At 42.8% G+C, this 22,937-nt stretch overlaps 1 pseudogene across 1 annotated transcript; it reads right to left on the bottom strand.

Moving 5' to 3' along the window:
- Positions 1-5,544: 5,544 nt before the first annotated feature.
- On the bottom strand, positions 5,545-22,134 carry LOC149455017 (embryonic protein UVS.2-like; annotated as a pseudogene). The gene is made up of 8 exons (XR_016314129.1): positions 22,023-22,134; positions 19,998-20,173; positions 18,477-18,558; positions 17,837-17,871; positions 16,051-16,344; positions 10,848-10,966; positions 7,419-7,641; positions 5,545-5,733 (listed from the first exon to the last, which is right to left on the bottom strand). The product of XR_016314129.1 is annotated as an embryonic protein UVS.2-like (transcript).
- Between the last annotated feature and the right edge of the window lie 803 nt (positions 22,135-22,937).

Below are 22,937 nucleotides of genomic sequence, written 5' to 3'. Positions count from 1 at the left end.
ATGGTGGTGTAGGATTTTAGGGGTTAAAACAGGTGGTGAGTAGGCAACATAACTCCCCTTCACCGTCTGTCAAACGCCCTCTGAAAAGCTTTCCACAGAGTATCGCTCCTCAGAGGGTACCACCAGTGTAAAAGAGTCCTTTCTCCACTGTACTAAGGAAATGTGTCTTCAGTGCCGGCTGTATCCCCATTGGACAAGGGTTTCATCACTTTGTGTCCCAATGACGCTCTGTCACTGGGGCAGGAAGTGAGGAAAAATCTCCTTGATGAAGACTTGGACTACAGTAAAACCCGGAGAGTGCATTTAAACCTCTTCTTGCTATATGAAATCAACAGAAAAACTTAAAAGAATAACTAAACACAACTTATCATACTCCTGTTATGTGCCTGCTGTACCGTTTACTTATATGAAAAGGTATCCAGTTGTCTTTGCATTACTTCCTTTGTGTGAAATCCCTGGTGTTCCCACCAGTCCCTGACCACACTAGGCATGGTAACCATGAGAACACATTGTGGTCAGTTTTCTAGCTGTGCTGGGTACTCAGCCTGCTCTCCTTCAATGATCAGACTTGTCCTGACTCCCCCCCCCCACCACACACACACAACCATTCACTGGGAAGACCAGTGTGCTGCTGTTTCCCTATCCCCAGCTCTCTGAGCACCTTATGCAGCTGAGAACAGAGGATATGCGATGAATTATAAAAATGGGAGGAAACAGTGTTTTTATTTTTTTTTAGATCTATACACAAATGTTTTGCCTTTCATAATATCTATTTTAAACTGAATGGGTTGTTTTACAAGATGAGGGTTTACATATTCGTTAAAGTTGGTCTTTAAACGATAAAGGTTCCTGAGTACTGGTGGGTGGTATTTTGAGGTCAGCATATCTGACAATTATGAAATGAAAGTCCATTCTGTTTTTGACCCATAGAAAACTCTGTAGCATATCTCAAATGGCATCCTGCTGTTCGTGCTTTCAGGACATCAGACCAGCTATTGCACACAATGCAAACAAAGTTAGCAGCTATGGTAGGCAGATTTGAAAATTTTTACCCTTAAGAAAACCTGTACTGTGAGAAATACAGAGGCTGTCATTGGTGATCTGCAGCTGAAAATATGGCTGCCTGGCTGTCTCTGGTCTAAAGCAATATTAAACCCTCAGCTTTTTAAGCACTTTCATCAGCTGATTTAACCACTTACTGAGTATGCAACTTCTTCATCTTTTAATCCTTGCCTGTGCTCCCATTTAAGCTGTGTCATGAACGCTGCTCCAGGTTTCCTGTTTCAGGGTGACTCCTTTCTCTTGCAGTGTCCTATTGAGCCACCCTTGCACTCAGAGTTGTGCCTCCCTACACTGTGTGCATCAATAGAAACACACAGCCCCATAAGCTAAGATGGCAAGGACACCCCTCCCGCTCCTCCTTCCTCCTCCCCCCTATTTCTCCATTGTCCACTACTAATTATTTCCTGTAAAGACCGGAAGTTCGGGGAAGCAGCACTGAGACAGCAGGAGCTGGCAGTATTGAAGGCTGTAAACTGCAAATTCTGTGTTAGAATTATAAAAAAATAATTTGCTGTAGCACTACCCTCTTAGGAGTTGCTGAGTTTTGGGTCCCCCTATATTTCAACACACATTTTCTACCTCCACGCTTGCACACTGGAGCCAGTAGCTAGTCCTTAGGCTTGTTTTGTAGTTTTATTAAGGGATACTGAACTTGGATAGGGTTGAGGGATGCATGGGGTGCCCAAGGAACTGTGAACTGTGAGAAAAACTCTTTAGCAACTATGTACAAGTCTATGGACAAAAAGAAAAGACTGTCTCCTCTCTGAGAGCACTCCAGCTCTCTGTTGAAAATCCTTAGACCCCAGATGACTCCTCCTCCTCATCCAACTGTACTGAGGATATTCCCTGGGCAAGGGAACCCAGAAACTGCCAACTTCAACAGTTCCAGCTGAGGAGCTATTTGGGTTCTCCACCTGACTGCCCTCTCCCCTTATCCATCCCAGGGGGTGTAAAGTTACACACACTGTCCTTCCTGATAGTTTAATGGGTTGGTGGCTTCCTTCAGGCCTTCCACTGGGCTGGGTCCTTCCCTGCTACTCAGGCTGTCCCTCCTGGTAGACGGTGGTACAGTGGAGATCCCCTTCTCCAGCACCTGCTTGTAGTTAGGTCATTTCCCTGAGCGCCCTCCCAGGCTCCAAAGGGGAAGATCGCACACGCCAGCCTGAGACCCCTAGCCAAAGGGGGGAGATCGCACATGCCAGCCTGAGACCTTCAGCCAAAGAAGGGAGATTGTACACGCCAGCCTGAGACCCCCAGCCAAAGAAGGGAGATTGCACATGCCAGCCTGAGACCTCCAGCCCAAGAAGGGGAGACCGCACATCAGTCCTGCCTGAGACCCCAGTCCAAGGGAGAGACCCCACGCATACTCCGGATTCCAGCAGGTACCTGTGTCACACTATCTTGTCCCTTGGGAGACTGGGCACCCTGTTGGATCCGTGAGTACCTACTCCCCCTGTTTTGCCTGAACTGTCCCTGAATTGCTCCTCTACCTCCCTGTGGGATTATAACTGCTGCAGAGACTTTAAATTGGCCCCTGGAGCTGGACTACAAGTGTTTTGCTCTCTCCTTACTATTCCCCTAGTGGGGAGGGCACCCTCCTTGCGATTCCCCCTGTTGAGTGGCTGTCATTTTGCCTCAATAAAGCTTTGTCTGTTTGCTATCCGCCTTGTGTGTTCTGTCCTACCTACCCTCCGTCACAAGTAGTTTAGCCACAACAGCTAAATGTTGGATCAAGCAATCAGACGGCAATAGGTGTATAGCAAGCGCTAGCTCAAGCACTCAAGCAACAGTAGCTTTGCAGGAAAAAGCCATGAGTGTTACTTTACACTTGGAACAATACATTGGCATTCTTGATTGATTGATTGATCGATCAGCAATTTAGCTAAGATAAGCTACCAGTTTATACTTTGTGAAGGGTCCAATATAACAGGAAGGCCTGGAGTAAAAAAGAAAGAAGACCTGAACGAAGGACCGGCATGACAGGTATTAAAGGGGGTTGGGATAGGAGAGTCCCATTAGCAAAAGGGGGAGTCTAAATGGTTTTAAGGAGGAAGTGGGTGGAGCTACAAGTGGGGGTTTGTTAGGGTGTGGCAGGGGGGTCTTCAATCTGAAGAGAGTTTTCACAAGGCAAACTTCCCTCCCGCCTGCCCATTGTTTTATGGTTTGTTTTAGTGGTGGCTGTGCCATGTTGGTAATGGGGGACGACCAGCGGGGTGCAAGGTCCTCGTTGGTTAATGTGGGCACAAGAAAGACACTTTGTAGGAACCCGTCTGAGGTACGGCTTCCAGTTGTTCTGGTGGGGGTATGTGCGGTGGTTTCCCTGAGTCGGTGGTGTTGCGGCTGGAGGCCTAGTTAAGCAGGACACAGGTATTCATTTTCTTGATGCCTATTGGGACCTTGAAAAATGTATATTATACTGTGTTTCTGTTATTTAAATGTTATTTGTTAATGGTTGTAATAAAAGGCCATTTGTGGGCCATTAACTCCATTTTGTTGTCAGTTTGGTTACTTAGGTAAAGGATGGGGGGCAGGTATTGGTTCAGGGGGACTGGATTAAGCCATCTTTAGTCCCCTGGTCATGAAAAATGCATTTAAAATATAGGAAAGGGGAAAGATCTGTATGGCTTTGTGAACATATGGGTGTATTTTAGTATGGTATATTATAGGTTATAAAAATAAACTTTTATGTTTCGAAAAACATGGCTGGTAAATTTAAAAAAATGTGCTTCACCTAAGAATTAGTAGCAACTTAAAATGAACCTGTAGTCTTTCCATACTAGGCAAAGCAGAACAGTGGGCACCATAAAGTGTTTACCCTTTCCTGCACCCCCTTGCCAACTTGATAAACCACTGGACCCCTGAAAACCTTCCCCCCCAATACTAAAAGGTATGGGGAATATGGTTTGTAATACAACACTCAACAACTAGTGCTGGGAAAGAGCCTACTGAGCCCAGCTTGGGACAAGTTTATGGAGGGGATATGGTGTCAGTGGTTTACAGAGATAGTATTATACAGCCATTGTTTGAGGCCTGATGTGCAATGAACCTGCTATTATAGGCAAATGACAGGTCCACTTTAATCAGTCCTTTACTGTTTAGCGGTAGTCAGTTCTCAAAACTTTTACTGCTAAAAAAATAATTTAAGGTTTACTTTTTGCTATTTCTCCATTGGGGCTTGCCTTTTCCACCATTATTGACCCAAGGTCAGCAGCCTTGAAAAGCATCATCGTTTTCTGGTTTTACAAGCCTCATTTCAGGTATGGCAGGTTTAGAAAGGACTCTCATAACTTTGCATAATTGATTCCAGGGGGAAAGGTAATTAAAAAAGTTAACAAATCAACATCAGAAAATTAGATGCAAATCTGCTGCCCTTTTCACCTTTTCATCCTTTTCTCTGGGGCTTGTCATTTCCATAACGAAGGTGCTAACCTGCACTTCCATATCTGATGCTCATTATCCCATAACTATTATTTCATCAGACAATAGTGCACATTTACCCCGGAGGACCCACAGGAAGAAGAACAGATGGGATCCTTGGTCACTGACCAGTGCATGGCACCATGTGTGGGCATGATTCAATTTCTTTTCAGTCCATTTTGCTGAAGTCAGACTAAAAAAGAAACAGGTCTGAAAATTTGTGAACGTTTTCTGCAGGGTTGTGGCATGTCTAGTATCTAATCATTTTTTAATGAATTGTTTGACTGCATGCAGGATAAAAATTGTTTAAATGGAAAACCTTTGTCATCTGAATGAAATTGAAAGAAACCAGAAAGCACAATCAGAGCGAATCAAAAACAAATACGCTCAACAGCAAAACTGAGTAATTGAGCGACTAGAAAAAAATGGATGCAAAGCTGATGTGTGTGAAAAGCTTAAGTCTGGAACAGGTATAAAAAAAAAAGATTTATGCAGTTAATATACTCTGTATAAATAAATATACTGCATATAAATATGAGGGTTCATCAAAAAGTTTCCATACTTTTTTAACATATATATTACAAATAAAAATATATATACACATGTCAGTCAGTCCGCCCCTGCTTCCGGGAGATACTGTAAAATTGTTACACAAGTCACATTGTAATTGAATGTTGACCTTTCCTTTTAAATTTGCAGCGCTTTAATTTTCTGTAAAATGCAATACAATATGGTTACCTGGAGGCGTTCTGTACACAGGTGGTGTACAGAGCGCCCCCCAGAAATGTAATTTCCTGCTTGTGTGATTGGCTTACTTATTTCCCCAGAAGTCTGAATTAAGATACAAGTCAGGTCTCATTGGAGATCTGCAGGTCAAGCAGCTGACTGATCATTATAAAATCACTTCCACACAGATTTACTCTGCACATGGACACAGACAAGCAAACAGCTATTTCTTCAGAACAACAAAAGGTAGGAATCTACCACAAAGTTTAGTAAATTCCCTGCAATGTACATAGATCACCTAGAGGGAATTGTTTTTTTCTCAAAAAATTGGAGTTACTCTTTAAGCAAAGACAGTACAGTCTTTTAATCTTTATTAAATCACTTAAAAATCACATTACAATTTCCTTAATTATCAACATGCGAACACAGCCAGGAGTATGCATGTATAAGTAACAAATAAATACCAAAACTGGAATTGCAGTATATCTTCTCTTATAGATTTGGCTTCTTCCTCTTATATTTGTTGCACTAGAAAGAAAACATATAAAGGGATTTAGAGTAGTGATCAAAGTGTAAATAAAAGGTAAGAAGGAATTCCAGATATGAAGAGGTGTTTATGGCTCAGAGAGGCTCCCACTGGCTATACTTAGGCTGGCCATACATTATACAATTATCTGCAGATTTTTGGTTTAGATTTACCAAAAACCATATAATAGGAGGACAAACCTAAACAACACTTTCAGTTGTATCCAATTAGGCAGGCCCTTGCACTACATAGTTGAAGGTAAATCTAAAGGAAATTGGGCAGAAAATCTGCAGATAATTGTATAATGTATGGCCAGCCTTAGGCTAGGAGCTGTAACTCCAAATTTCACTTACATCTTCTTCTGGTAACAATTAGTATTGTGCCACAGCTGTAAGGCACAAAAGATTTCTATGCAATTAATAAATGAAAGCGTCTCCAAACCCAGGAACACAAAAGGTAATATATTGTAGCTTCCTGGTTCTTAGATTTTATGGCTACCTTGGTTTTCTTTTTAGACTTTTGTTTTTCTTTATTTTCACCAGTGATTCTGCCAGTATCACACTTCCTGTCCTTGTGTGACAACACTCACTCATCGTATTGTAACTAGGGAGGAGAATCATTGTCACCCTATACCAGGACCATAGAAACCTTCATTTCTCCATAGCATAGAGCACCCTTTCTCAACCTTTTTAGCCAAAAGGAACGCTTGAAATAAATTTTAGTGGCATTGGCTTCTGAACGATGAAGGCACCATCAAAAAGGAGGCCAGTCACCCACAGTTCAAGGAACCCCTACCAACCTATGGAGGAACCCAGGTTGAGAACGGCTGGCATATAGGGTAGGGGTAATGAAGCCCATAGAGATAATTGGGAACAACGTAACTCAGGAGAGGCCGAGCCTAGATCAGTGTTTCTCAACCTTCTATCCCAGAGGAGCCCTTGAAATAATTTTTAGGTCTTGGGAGAACCCCTGCTAAAATCAGTTCTTTGAGGGTCACTGGTAAAATGGCTCTCACATTGGTGGTCAATGGAAAAAATGCTCCTAATAGTGATGGTGGTAGTCAGAATGCCCCCTAAAAAGAGCATTAGTATCCCGCAGCTGTCCCTGCCAAGTAGCATTGACCGCACAACTATGGAGGTATCATTAAATGGGAGGTCAATCAACCACAGCTCAAGGAAACTCAAGGATTCCAAGGGACCCTGTTTGAGAATGGCTGTCCTACAAGAAGCTATCAGCTGACAAGATCTCTGGCAGAATCAACTGGTATTTTTTGCAATAGAAATGGTTTTAATGGGATATTTAACTGACCAAAAGTGAGAAAATAAGAGTTGTACATTGTTAGGGTTTACACACGCTTATATCATTACTGCTTTGGATTTAATTTACTAAAGGCAAATATGCAAAGTGAAGAGCCTCTATGTCTCTTGTAAGCCAACCTCTTTGTGTTCTACTAGTGTGCTATCTGCATACAGGGTCCCCAGTACAGCTTGTTCTTTTGTTGAAGCATCATTTCTGGCCTTGACAGGAAATGGTGGAAAATCTCTCCAATGTGGACACTGAGCAATACTAACCTAACAGTGGCACTGCACCTTCCACTCTCTTTCCAAAAAAATAAAATAAAAGGCTTTAGCTGGCCCTGGTCTGTAAGAATAATCTCTTCCCTTTTCTACTTTTCTGATATACTTACCAAAAGCATATTTGGCGAAGAACCCTTTGAGCTGAATAGAATCATTGCTGTGCAACTGAATAACAAGGCTATTGCCTGTGGAGGGTAATGTAGGTATGGTGCTTTTGCCACAATATCTTCCCATCAATGGGGAGGTGGTCTTTGGTCCATTGAAAACAAGCATATAGTCAAGATTGCAGTTGCTTGTGTACTACAGATTGAAGTCTGTCACATTTAAAGAGACCTGGAATAGAATGGAAACATAAGAATTATTGGCTATTTGCACTCAGCAATATTGACGGACTTCCCTGGATAGTTTCAAGGGATAAATGGATCAACTAAGTTGGATTTTCCTTACCAATCTGTATCATTCTTTTAAGATTTGTATACACTTGTATGCTTGACAAGTGTTTTGACTGCTGTCATATCTATGGGCACCTTTAGACAGTAATGGATAGTCCCAGAAAGTTCCTATCTCCAACTTGTTTTCTAATCCATAAAGCAAGACATTGTACACTATCTATTTTTGCCAACAAACGTTTCGGTACCAAATATATATTACAGAAACACATTTATCCACTTCCAACATTCCATTTGACCAATTCAATGTTCGGCTGTAGCACACTTTCCTATACACCAGCCTTTCTTAACCTTGTTACTGTGAAGGAACCCTTGAATTATCTTTCCAGTCTCAAGGAACTCCTACTAATAATTACTATATCTACAGCTCCTTACCTTGGTGGCCAGTAGGGAGAATTCTCCTTACATTGGTGGCCAGTAGGGAGAATTCTCCTTACATTGGTGGCCAGTAGAGATAATTCTCCTTACATTGGTGGTCATTGGGAAGAATGCTCCTTACATTGGTGGTAAATGAGAAGAATACTCCTTATAATGGTGGTCAACGGGAAGAATTCCCCTTACATGGATGGTCATTGGGAACAATTATCCTTACATTGGTGGTCAGTAGACAGAATTCTCCTTACATTGGTGGTCATTGGGAAAAATGCTCCTTACATTGGTGGTAAATGAGAAGAATACTCCTTATATTGGTGGTCAGTTGGAAGAATTCCCCTTACATTGATGGTTATTTGGAAAAATAATCTTTACATTGGTGACCAGTAGGAAGAATTCTCTTACACTGGTGGTCAATAAGAAGAATGCTCCTTACTTTGGTGGTCATTGGGAAGAATGCTTCATACATTGGTGGTCAATAAGAAGAATGCTCCTTACTTTGGTGGTCATTGGGAAGAATGCTTCATACATTGGTGGTCAATAAGAAGAATGTTCCTTACTTTGGTGGTCATTGGGAAGAATCCTTCATACATTGGTGGTCAATAAGAAGAATGCTACTTACTTGGTGGTCATTGGAAGAATCTCTCCCTTACAGATAGCTAAAAAAAAATCAATGGTTTCAACGTTTACACGCATGAGAGGCAAAAGCTGCTTATTGTTCAAGGAACCCCTGGCAACCTCTGAAAGAACCTTAGGGTTCTACAGAATCCTGGTTCAGAATGGCTGCTACACACTCTTTCCTTTGAAGAACATGATGGAACAGGATATCTTATTACAGCAGGCTCACCTATCACCCATCACAACTTGATCTACTGAATGAACCTTCTCTTTAAATTGTTCAGCAACCAGTGTTTTTGTCTGATTCTACAAATCTTTTGAAATGTAATTCCAGATTATATCATATTGTTTTAAAACAATTAAAATGAAGAGAGCATAATGTTACCTAACTAAGGATCTCATGTAGTATTGGAATTATTAACTAGGGCCCCTTTTTATTACTAATGTCTGTAACCTTGTGATGGACCTGCTCAGTTCTTCCCCACATGCCCGTTTATGTTGAGTAGGTTGACATGTTTTAAATTTAAAATAATAATTATGAGTTCAACTATATATAAACTGATAATTGGCCTGTAATAAGTTTCATCTTAGCTGAGGTTATGTGTCTCTGCTGCTCAGCAGATATCTGAGCAGTTGAAATTCAGAGAGGGTTCACCAAGCTACCCCTTCCCCCCACCGCTACTATGCAGAAAAAAGTAAAGTAAGGGGGTTCATTAGGGTGACTTACAACATAAAACCCAGAATTCTGCTGTAACTGTCAGCCTATAAAGGTTCAAGATTAGATAGGTGGTATCAAAAAGTTTCAAGACTAGTTTTGTAACACGCCAACAGATGATAGCACAAGGCTGCACACGCAGTCACAGGGAGCACCGACCTTCATAAGTCAGTGTGCCAAAAGACATCGTCTTGTGTACATCGGGAGCTGTGCAACTGGTGCTATTCTGACCACGTGCGTTACTACACCTGCTATTTTATCATGGACAGCAAGTTAGAACAACGAGCAAATGAGAAATTCTGTGTGAAAAATGCAAATCGCTGTATCTCTGCAATGTTGTCAAAACGGCAACCTTTGAGCTGGGCTTTCATCTTTGGGAAGAAGGCATTTTTGGGGGTTAATCTCGTTGATCTTCCTGGTCTCTCATCATCTTCCAGTGATGTTCTTCAGCTCTTGAACCGCATGTGCAATTTAAAACATCTCGAACGACTCATTGCAGCAATGCCATAAACTTGCTGAATCATGTCAAAAGTCTCTATGGCTGATTTGCCCAGCTTCACGCAGAATTTCACGTTTGCTCTTTGTTCTAACTTGCTGTCCATGATGAAATAGCAGACATGGTAACGCACGTGGTCAGAATAGTACCAGCTGCATAGCTCCTGATGTACACAGGACGATGTATTTTGGCACACTGACTGAGGCTAGGTTGACACCTATGCAGTTTGTGGTTGATCTGTTTCTCCATTGCGTTTTGCACTTCTTTCTTGTTGCTAGGCAGATTTAAAATGCAAAACGCAAAAATGCATCAAAAATGCACTACATGCTTTACTGCAGCATTTCCATTGAAGTCTATAGAACCAAAAACACAACTTTTTGCGTTCAAAAAAGTCCCAGACCCTTTCCAAAAACCGCACTTGGTGAAATCGCGGAGATGTGAACGCGTCCCATAGGAAATCGTGTTAAATGGACTGTAGCACATTTCAGCAAATCGCTAAATGTGGCGGAAAACGCTTAGGTGTGAACGTAGGATTATGAACGTCGGTGCTCCCTGCAACTTTGCATGCAGCCTTGTGCTGCCATCTGTTGACATGTTACAAAACTAGTCTCCAAACATTTTTATAACACCCTGTATTAAAAAAAAGAATACTTTTAATGGAAAGGTATAGTGGTTTTAAATATCATTTATTTTCATTAAAATTTTGCAAGTTTGCAAGCTTATATGCTTTTTTTGCACATTTTCATTATTTTTGTAAAAACCATAAATATAAAATTCACATTTCATACAAGGTGCTACATAAAGCCCATCACCAGCTACACACCAAATAAGACCTAATTAGAAAAGTACATTGTTAGGGTTTCTATACTCTTTCATTCTGGTTACTGACTAGATAACCAGCCGGGGCCGTCACTACCCAGGTACAGTCCATATTGGCGGGATAGTTAGAGGGGTAGTTGGGAGTAGAGAATGTTCCCTGCGGGTTGGTCAGCATTGAGCCGCAAGTCACTAAAATAATGAAAATATCATTACTGGAATATAAACCAATCAGACCAGGACTGTCAAACAAATCAAAGATAAGATAAAAAGAAATAAAAGATTTATATTTGCAGTCAGACTTCTTTCTTAGTAAAGACATTTCAGACATTTAAAAAAATGACTGCAACACTGTGGTGGTTATTTACTAAAACTGCATGGTAAAAAATCTGGTGCAGCTCTGCATAGAAACCAATCCACTTCCAGGTTTTATTGCCAAAGCGTAATTGAACAAGCTGAAGTTAGAAGCTGATTGGCTACCATGCACAGCTGCACCAGATTTTGCACTCTTGAGTCTTAGTAAATCTACCCCTATGTATATATAATACATTTTTGATAAACTGTTTTAAGCTAGGCTCACACCTATGCAGTTTGTGTTTGATCCGTTTTTGCAGTGCTTTTTGCGGTGCGTTTTAGCACATGCGGTTTTGACATGGTTTTTTTTTTTCCAACTTGTTGCTGGGCAAATTAAAATGCAAAATGCATCAAAAATGCACTACATGATTTCTGCAGCGTCTCCATTGAAGTCTATTGAACCAAAAAAGCAACATTTTGTGTTTAAAAAAGTCCCTGACCCTTTCCAAAAAACACACCGGGTGAAAACGCAGAGATGTGAACCAGTCCCATACGAAATCATGTTAAATGAGCTGCTTTGCGTTTCTGCAAAATGCAATGGAAAATGCATAGGTGTGAATCTAGACTTAAAGTGCAGCCTTCAGCCAAGGATAAAGAGTCCAATGGTAAAGGATCAGGTTTTTATTGCAATGTTCCTGCTGAAAAGATTTCTCTCTCTATTAGTAACAGCTGGCCAAAGATGGATGGAACTCAGTCAGTTCAGCAGGGACCAGACATATTTCTTTACATCTGTGGCTATTCCTGCTCGACAGAAGTCACTCTAATAGCCTTCTTTTGTCGAATGGAATAGTGTGAACGGAACTGGAAAACTTTCATTAGATCAGCGGCTGCAGCACCGATCAGTAAATTCTGGCAAGTCCCCACTGTAAGCATACAATGGCACAGAAGGGAGGATTCTTCCATCCACCTCGCTTGTGTGAACGTGGGGTGGGGATACATTTTAATTTTTTTTATAGGACACAAGTAGAGAGGAAATCTTCCAATGTGAACAACTGTTAGAGGTGGAGAGATTTCTGTTCTTTCTTCCTTCTGTATCTCTGGGGAAAGGAAATACAAAGAAATCTCCTTGCATAGGCAGCAATAAAAAACTGGCAGGTCCTATACCTGACATTATCCTAAGGCTCCATGTACATTGGAACATTTTTCTACTGGCAGCAGACAAACGCAAAACGCGTGTAAATGCGGTATCGCATTTAGAGCTTGAACATTTATTCATTTCATTGGCCACAGTACTTGCTATTGAAATGAATAAATGCCCAAGCATTAACACAGTTAGCATTTAGACGTGTTTACACGTGTTTTTGATGCGTTTAGCATTTTATGGGCAAACCGTTCCTCTCCTGAAAGCGATTCTTTTGCATTCAGAAAAAGAATATTTAATTGGCCCTAAACTCTGCGGCTATTAAACTCTGATAAAAATCTATGTGTGAGTGGACACTTTTGCAGGCCATAGATGGGGAGAAAACCGGCCGATTTTTCTTTAAAAATTCGAAAAATCGGTCGTTCAAGTGGCCGACGTTACCAGGAACGGTAAAAAAAATTGGCCGATTTTCATCCAGCCTACAGCCGGCAAAAAGTGTCCCTGCAGAGAGCTCCGCTATTTCTTTGACAGTTCTTTGACATTTATAGCGGTTGCAACAATGTATCTATTTGTATCCATTTAGGATACAGATGTTTTTTCCGGAAACAAATAGATACATTGTTGCAACCGCTATAAATGTCAAAGAACTGAGAAAGAAATAGCGGAGCTCTCCGCAGGGACACTTTTTGCCAGACTGGAATTCCTCTTCTTCATCCTCTTCTTCTTCTTCTTCTTCCTCTTCTTCTTCTTCCTCTTCTTCATCCTCTTCTTCTTCATCCTCTTCTTCTTCTTCATCCTCTTCTTCTTCTTCATCCTCTTCTTCTTCTTCCTCTTCTTCTTCTTCCTCTTCTTCTTCATCCTCTTCTTCCTCCTCTTCTTCATCCTCTTCTTCCTCCTCTTCTTCATCCTCTTCTTCTTCCTCTTCTTCTTCCTCTTCTTCATCCTCTTCTTCTTCATCCTCTTCTTCTTCATCCTCTTCTTCTTCATCCTCTTCTTCTTCATCCTCTTCTTCTTCCTCTTCTTCTTCTTTATCGGTAAAAAAACTTTACCGATAAAAAAATCTGCCAAAATACTTAAAAACGGCCGAACAATTAGCCCACTAACGATCCGAAAATCGGCCGATTTTATTTTCGGCCGAAAAATCGGCCGATTTTTGACCCATCTATGGCCTGCATTAGGCTTCTATTGAGTTTTTGGGGATTTGCCAAAAAAATGCCAAAAGCTCTTGAACTCACGTTTATGAACAGTAGTGTGCATGAGGCCTAATACAAAATGAAACTGAAATACAATATCTTAAAGGAACCTTTAGGCCTCGTGCACACAGGCGCTTTTTTCTCTGCCTCTAAACGCTCCTCTGTGTTAGGTTATGTGTCCATGCGCTCATAGGCGTTTACAGATGTTTACAGGCAGAAAGAAAACATCACTTGTGCGTTCAGAAGAGGTGCGTGTGGGCAGAAAAAACTACAAACGCATATTGAGGCTAGACGCATCTACACCTCCTCCTTGGCAAACTAATACACTCCCACGGCTTCAATTACCACCTCTATGCCGACGACACACAAATTTACCTCTCCACCCCCCACCTCACCCCCTCACTCTCTGCCCGCATCGCCCACCTCCTGAACGACATATCAGACTGGATGTCGCTCCATTTCCTCAAATTGAACCTGTTCAAAACTGAGCTTCTGGTCTTCCCCCCAGCCCGCGCCCCCCCATCCTCTCCATCACTACTAGCTACTCACTACTAGCAACGCCACCATCACCCCCATCCCGCAAGCCAAAGTCCTAGGTGTCACCCTGGACTCGAACCTTTCCTTCCAACCTCACGTCCAATCACTATCAAGGTCATGCAGGCTCCACCTCCGCAACATATCCAAGATACGTACGTTCCTCACCCCAGACACCACCAAACAACTCGTACACTCCCTCATCATCTCACGCCTGGACTACTGCAACTCCCTTCTCACTGGACTACCCAAACAAACGCTATCCCCACTCCAGTCTATCCTGAACTCAGCAGCTAGGCTCATCCACCTCACCAACCGCTCCACATCTGCCTCCCCCCTCTGCCAACCCCTTCATTGGCTCCGCATCAAATTCAAACTCTGACCTACAAAGCCATTCATAACGTCGCCCCAAACTACCTAACCGACCTGATACCCAAATACCACCCAACCCGTGCCCTCCGCTCCTCACAAGACCTCCTACTCTCTAGCTCCCTGGTCTCCTCCTTCCACGCCCTATTGCAGGACTTCTCCAGGACTTCCCCCATCCTCTGGAACTCCCTACCCCAATCCATCAGACTGTCACCTACCCTCCTCACCTTCAGGCGCACCCTGAAAACCCATCTCTTCAGGGAAGCCTACCCCACCCTCACCTAACAACTGATCTCCTCCACTTCTCCCACCACTCCATCCCCCACAGCCACTTCCTCCTGTACCTCTACCCAGGGGCGGACTGACACCTCATGGGGCCCCCTGGCAATAGGGGATCATGGGGCCCCTGTGTCCTTGCCCAAACTCAAAAAAGCCTCTGAAAAAGGTACCAGGGGCATCTCATGGGGCCCCCTACTGACCCCGGGCCCTGGGGCAGTGCCCGAGTTTCCAAATGGTCAGTTCGCCAATGCCTCTACCCCCTCCCTCCTAGATTGTAAGCTCAAAAGAGCAGGGCCCTCGAACCCCTCGTGTATTGTACTGTTACTGTCTTGTCTCTTGTTCTGTCCCCCTCGCCATTGTACAGCACTGAGCAAACCCTTTGGCGCTATATAAATACTGTATAATAATAATAATAATTTTGCTTTTGTGCATTAATCCATCCTAATGGCCAAAATAAATAAATATTCTGGCCAATAGAATGCATTAACGCCCAAAACATATGCAAAACGCAGCTTTGGGAGCTTTTAAGCTGCATTTTCTCTCTCCCCCGGAGCAAAGGCATCCAGGGGAGGAAAAAAACCATCCTGTGTGCATGAGGCCTTACTGATATAACATGCTGCCCCCCTCCGCTGCTGTCCTCCCCTTCTGGAAATTCTAGTTTCTACCGGATCTGATTCCATGTCAGCATTTTCTGAGTCACTGACATATAAGAATTATGGAATTAGGTGCACTCAGCACTGGGATAGGTTCATCTAGCACCCGGGGCAAGGATGTGGGACTGCGCCCCCTCCCCCACTGTTAATACATGCTGTAGAATAGATTTACTGCCCTGTGTCCATTCTCTGCTCCTTTGCTCCGCTGTGCCCAGGGCACTTGTCCCTCCTGCCCACCCCATTTTGGGCCTGGGTGCACTGACGTCATTCTGCTGTTCCAGATCTGCATGCTTATCCCTGCTGGTGACATCAGTGACCAGGACAGTGACAGATAGCAGTTCAAAGGAAGCTAAGCAATGGGAAAAATGTAAAGCTCTCAGTGGGGGCTCATTCACACTAGTGGATGTGGGACAAGAAAACCCCATAGTTGAGCTGTGTTTTTACCGTCCCGCAAATCAAATGCACCCTCTTAGCTGCCTAGGCAGAGGCTGGGGTTGTACACATGCTTTGCTTTGTGGTTGTAGCAAGAATTATACCCCTGTTGGTTTTCACCCGCCAAGCGTGACCCATTCAAGTGGATGCAGTTTTCAAAAGGTTAAAGCAAGCAGTGATGAGGAGATACAATGATACAGCCCCTCCTCGCTGCCTGTCAAATGCTCTCTGAAGAGCAATCTGAATGTGACTGCCCTTCAGAGACCAAAGCTTGTGTGAATGAGTCCTAAAGGTTCCCATTTATTACATTTTATTATTTTCTTTCCAGAACTTCATATGATAAAATGAGGTAAAGCTCGGCACTGTGGTGTGAAGTCTTACCAGTGCTGTATTCAGCCTTGAATCCAGTGGCCTCGGCACTGTTGTCACTGACAAATTCAAGGAGCATTGTATTGGTTGTAGAGATCATCGGGGGAAGCTGGCCGGATCCACAGGCTCTAACCAATAACATCGGGGAGGAAGTGGTGGGCCCATTGTAGATCCTCAGGTAATCAGAAGTACAGTCCATGGAGGTCTGCACATCAAAGGCGAGGAATTGCAGGAAGACCTGGCGGAAGAAGGAGATGTCAGCAAGAGAAGGAAACCTCGGGCATTGGCTTCGTGAATAGCGGCTCTCTGTTATTAAAAAGCAATGAAACTGTATCTGAGCACCATAAAGACAAACTGCTATTACTTTCATTTTTAATATTCAAAACAAACTCCCCCATCTATCCAGGTCTCTGTGCTTTATTCTGCTGAGAACTCATCCCCTAGCATTTCTAGCTGTGGCCATCTTGAGTAATGGCAGATGATTTATGTAGCATTTAATTCCTGGAATCCATCTGCCCATAACTCAGGCAAGCAGACAGGAGGGTGTGCTTAGCTGAGAAAACCCCTGCTCCAGATGACAAAAAAAAAATGCCCATGAAGACTCCTGGGATGTATGACATCATTTTGGCCTAGGCCAGATACCAGGAAGCAACTGAAGAAATAAAAAAAAAAAAATTTAAAAGCCATTTCACATTAGAACTGACAGCTGGCTTTACTTGTCTGGCTGCTGCCCACGTCCTACTGCGCTAGGTGCAGTGTGGTGCGGGATTCAGCGCATTACATGGCTCCCCCCCCCCTTTTTTTATGTTTTGGACCAACTTTATTTGAAGTGTACAAAATGTACACTTTATTCATGGCACTGTACAAGAGCGCAAGAAAGAGTGAGAAAGAGAAGGTGAACCATTCTTCCCACTAACACCAATGATGGGGTACTATTCCTTCCACTAACACCAATGATGGGGCACTATTCCTCCCACTGACACCAATGATGGGACACTATTCCTTCCACTGACACCAATGATGGGGTACTATTCCTTCCACTGACACCAATGATGGGACACTATTCCTTCCACTAACACCAATGATGGGGCACTATTCCTTCCACTAACACCAATGATGGGGCACTATTCCTTCCACTAACACCAATGATGGGGTACTATTCCTCCCACTGACACCAATGATGAGGCACTATGCCGTCCATTGACCCCAATGATAGGGCACCATTCCTCCCACTGACACCAATGATGGGGTACTATTCCTCCCACTGACACCAATGATGGGGCACTATTCCTTCCACTAACACCAATGATGGGGCACTATTCCTCCCACTGACACCAGTTCCTCCATATTGTGGGACCTTTGAATGATGACGGAAAAAAAAGAATTTGTTGATTTGGAGGAGGCTGACAGCAATAGAAGGACATTTTATGAGTTAAGAACACAGGAATAGAATTGTTTTTTTAAACCAGAGTTAGTGTCACATTAATCCAATATCACTGAAGGAGTGCTAAATTGTGCTAAGAACATTTTTTGGAAGTCCAAAAAAATAAAAAAGAACCTGTTGATCCTGACAGAAATCCAGTGTCCATGCAACTCTCTGTGCCCGGAACTGAAATCTCAAAAAAATGTCAGCTTTCCCAGCTATCTTCTGTGAACTACACAACCCCTCCTCCCAATGTAAGGAGATGAGGAGGGGGGGTGTACAATCAAAATCAGAACAGCCCAGAGTGACCACCCCTCCTCCATAAATACAGTGCAGTGATTCAGTGTTGTTACTATAAGACAGGAAGTGTGTTACTGGCAGGATCACCAGGTGATAACAAAGGAGTAATCCTGAAATAAAGAAAATGAATCTGATGACCGATAACCTGCAATATATTACATTTTTGGGGGGTTGAAGAATCAGGATCAGTGAATGTTTCAATGTTAATAGATCCGGCTGTGCCGCGTACAAGGATATTGCAGCAGTTTAATGGTAGATTTAGCTGTGTGCCTAAATCTCCTTTTCCTCTGAAGCCTGATCCGAATTGGGATCGCGCTTCAGAGGCTACTGATAGGTGGCGAGGAAGCGATGTGATGCCTCCTCATCATGTTTTAACCCCATTTTTGCTGACAAACACTCCACAGCCACGTGCATTGCATGTGGTTGCAGGGTGTTTGGAGCACTTACTGATTTGCTTGAGTGTGCTTGTCGCCCACCGATTGCTGCATGTCAGGTAAATTTTGCCGCAGGTGTGGAGCACAATAGCATGAAAACACCCCCATCCGCTGCCTAGTTCAGCATGAGGGGTGGCAAAAACACAGCTCAAACACTATTTTTTTGCCGCCCCCCCCCTCTACCCCACATTTGAATGAAGTCTGAGAATAAAACCGTTTTTCTGGCAAATACAAAGTGCCAAGTTTTTTTTTATCTTTCTATATAATTTCACCATCTGTACCTTGAATAATGCATGACGGAGCCATAGTCGTATTCCATGCCTTGATTCTGTGTGTCAAACTTCTGAAAGTTCCCCTCGGCCCCTGAAGGAGGCAAAATTGCAGCATTATATCACATTATTCCATTGTATTAAAAGGAAACCTTCACAGAGATATGGGTTGGCCTCCATTGCTCACATCCTACAAATGCTAGTTGTCTGGCTGCCATGATGATCCAGTGTTCAAAGACCCAAAACAAACATGGAGTCAGGAGTCGTCACAACACTTGCTGCATGCTTGTTCAGGGTCAGTGACTCAGGCACACTGGGCATTTAGCTGTAGGTGGAGGGCATAGGCGCACCGTCCAGCATTGCTGCCAGCAGCCTGTGAACCTCTATGAGAGACTGACAGCCAGGATGGGGATGGGCAGTGCCCTCGGTGGTACCTCTGTTCAGGGCAGTAGGTGCCTAGGGATGAATGCCCGGAACACAGACTGCTTGCACTCTGAGCATTCGTCCCCTAAAGCATGACAGGCTGCTGGCAGCAAAGCTGGACGGTGCGCCTAAGCCCTCCACCTACAGCTAAACGTGTGCATGAGGCCTTAATGAAAGAGACAGCAACTGGCATCTTCTGAACAAAGGTGCTATGAATAATCACTGGGCCACAGTTTTCTTTTTTTTTCCCCTTGTACCAATGAGGAAATTTCTGCCCATTTCCTGTGTAGTCACTGAGACAGGAAGTAAGGGGAAATCTCCCCACACTTAGGCACGCATAGCTATAAAAACCCCAATGATATTCCAGCCTTTCCACACTCCACCCAAAACACGAAGGCCTCAGGCATTTGCCCAGTTCTTCCGAACGCCTTTTCTCCTAACAAAAATAAAGCAGCACAAAAAATGCACCTAAGGCTGCTTCTAGACGTAATTTAGGTGTCAAGTGTTTGGGCGTTCATTCATTGCATTGGCCAGAATATTACTTTATGAATGGATGCTCAAGTGCTAAATGCACCTAGGTGTGTTTAGATGTGTCAGGCATTTTGTCTGCCAAAAGTATATGGATATATAGGCTAACATGAACGGGAAAAAAAGAAAAATTCAAAACGCCCATAAAAGAGGCATTTTTGATGCCCATTGAGCCTGAGGTCTAAAAATTGTAGGCTGGAGCTCCACTTAAAAGGAAATTTCCACTGATCCACCTCCTCCCCTGCATGTAAAGTCATTCTGTGCATCTTGGGAAAAATCTAATATTCTCAGGCTATATTCTCTGTAGACTGAATATGCCAATGAAGACAATACTGCATTATGGCCACTGGATGGCACTGATGGGCATACCTATTTCCTATGATACCCAGCGCCATCTTGTGGCTACAATGTAGTATTTTCCCCATTTTCAAGTTTGATCTGCAGACAATATAGCCTTAGAACATTCCATTTTGCCTCATTTGCACAGAACAAATTCACATGCAGTTTTGATGGACGATCAGCTATGCAAATGTTTGTAATGATACTCCCCTTGTAATGTAATGAGATCACCCAGTCTGATACCTGGCATGATGTTGCTGTATGTGATATTGATGTAGTTGTCGCGGTCACTCCTACTCTGTTCATGGAAGAATCCCAGAGCGTGGTTCAGCTCATGCTGGACGGAGCCGTGGACCATGCAGCTGCTTGTCACCGATACAATTTGACTTCCTCCAACCTTACCGACATAGGACCAACATCTGCGGGGAACGGGAGAAATCATATTATTATGTCATCACAACGGGCGATGTGCCAGGTGCTGCAACCAGTAGCCGAGCACATTAAAGTGTAGGGAACGGTGTATGTCAGGGCAGCTGCAGCCATGATCTCCCATCTCCTCTGTGACTAATGAAACCCGAATCAACGGGGATTTCATCACTTTTGGTTTCAGAGCTGTCTTGGCCAGGCTGTTACAGCCAGAGAAGCATCTGACCAAACATGAGAGCAGAGGAGAAATCAGGGGTCTAATAGACCCATGATGTCTCCATTAAAAGGACCTGTGACTGCCCAAAGCTATCACAATGGAGCTTGTTGACCCTTTGTGATAGCAATAAAGTTAAATGAAAAATAAAAAAGTGTAAAAAAATGTGAATAAAATAAATATTTTTTTAAAATAATAATTCTAGCTCCAGGACTCATATTTAACTCTAAACTGATAACCTGGAAAGGCATTCAAAGTGTCACCTATGAACAATTTTAGGTACTGCAGTTTTTTGCCAATTCACAGGCAATGTCAAATTTTAAATCTTGGCATGTTTGGTATCTATTTACTTGATGTAACATCATATTTCAGATTTTAAAAAAGGGTATTTTCTTGTGTTTGTGTGCGCTAAAATTCATTGAAGTGTGTTTTTTCCTATCGTGTGATATAAAAAATTGCAACAGCCACCATTTTATTCTCCAAGGCATCAGTTTTCAGAAAATATATAATAAGTAATTTTACTAAAGGCCGTTCACACCACAGAAACGCAGTCCAGATGCATTTCTGCATGCATGTTTTCAGCGCATCCCAGTGCATTTTCCACTCTTGTTTTTTTTACAAGGTTCCTGTTTCCTTGTTTGTTGCTGTAATGCATTCAGTGTATTTTTGATGCGTTTGGAAGTGATCCGGTGTGTCTTTGATGCATTTTGCCGTTTTCCAGTACAGTTCAGCGCAGAAAAAATGCAGCATGTTCTAATTTTTTTGACTGCACTGGAACTAGTCTGAACCAGGGGCGGACTAACCATTTGGAAACTCGGGCACTGCCCGAGGGCCCGGGGTCAGTAGGGGGCCCCATGAGATGCCCCTGGTACCTTTTTCATAGGCTTTTTTGAGTTTGGGCAAGGACACAGGGGCCCCATGATCCCCTATTGCCCGGGGGGCCCCATGAGTTGTCAGTCCGCCCCTGGTCTGAACTATGCCATTGGAGCCCACATAACCTACTGTCCATGTGTTTGTGATGCATAAAAAAAAATGAGCTGGACTGCATCTGCTGTGAACCGGCCCTAAAACAAATGCTGATTTGAACATGTGAAAACGTGAACATTTTCGAAAATCACCCCAGTAGGTAAATGTTTATAAGGCATGTCGCATTCCACGGGTGGTACTGCGACCAAATGTCACCCACTCAAGTGGGTAAGATTGCAGTGCATGTGGTTGCTGTGCAGTGAGGTGGCATTTTGAGGGTTAACACCAGAAACAGGCAGCACCACCTGATCCACCGTGGATCGCTTTTCAGAGGGACCGCAATTGTAGCCGCACATGTGAATGACCCCTTTGAGAAGGGTGTCTTGGAGCAAAAAGCATAAGGCCATTACGAAGAAGACCATTTTTCATCGCGCGGCTGTCTGCAATTTGGCCTCAAGCTCTGAAAAGAGTTCCATAGAAGAGCGATACAACTAGAGGAGCAAAGCAATGCCAGTTCCAGGATGTCTCAACTAACTACATCTGCGATGGTTGTAAGAAAGGGACATTTACATTTTTTGGCAGCTGCATACATATGAGTACTGGCTCTACATTCAAATCAAAAATAAAATAAAAGGTAGAGATGAGAGGAATTTTTCACATACCTGCTGTCAGCCATAATTTGCAGAAAGTTAGATTCTGTGGTGCGTGGGATGAAGCGCACACAGGTGAGAGTCGCAAATTCTTCCATGGCACCAAGAAATACCCCTTTATCAGAGGAACCTGTGGAACCAGAAGACCCCTTTATTAGGCACATCTTGTGAAATAATACTGGCGTTGCGTTTTCCCCACACCCACTTTATTCAGATTTGTATATTATTTCCTATATTCATTTAGCAAAACTTTTCCTCCACACCTTAAAGGTAATGAATGGTGTTTGCAATTATTTTTGGATATACTGTGTATGTAAAAATTTTAACGTACGTTAGTTCATCGACATACAGTAATGTTGTAAAAGGCAAGATTCTATGTATATATATATATATATATATATATATATATATACACGCACACATACTTATATATACAGTATATACACATATCTATCTATCTATCTATCTATCTATCTATCTATCTATCTATCTATCTATCTATCTATTTTTAAAGATAGATAGATAGATAGATAGATAGATAGATAGATAGATAGATAGATAGATAGATAGATAGATAGATAGATAGATAGATAGATAGATAGATAGATAGATAGATAGATAGATAGATATACAGATGAAACTCAAAAAATTAGAATATGGTGCAAAAGTTCATTTATTTCAGTAATGCAACTTAAAAGGTGAAACTAATATATGAGATAGACTCATTACATGCAAAGCAAGATAGTTCAAGCCGTGATTTGTCATAATTGTGATGATTATGGCTTACAGCTCATGAAAACCCCAAATCCACAATCTCAGAAAATGAGAATATTGTGAAAAGGTGCAAAATTCTCGGCTCAAAGTGTCCCACTCTAATCAGATAATTAAGCCATAACACCTGCAAAGGGTTCCTGGGCCTTTAAATGG

Source organism: Staurois parvus, unplaced genomic scaffold (genome assembly GCF_062004578.1).
Source record: "Staurois parvus isolate SC_StPar_1 unplaced genomic scaffold, SC_StPar_1.0 ptg000410l, whole genome shotgun sequence".
Classification (NCBI taxonomy): domain Eukaryota; kingdom Metazoa; phylum Chordata; class Amphibia; order Anura; family Ranidae; genus Staurois; species Staurois parvus.
Note: the sequence above shows the minus strand (reverse complement) of the source record. Positions and strands in the feature narration are given on the sequence as shown.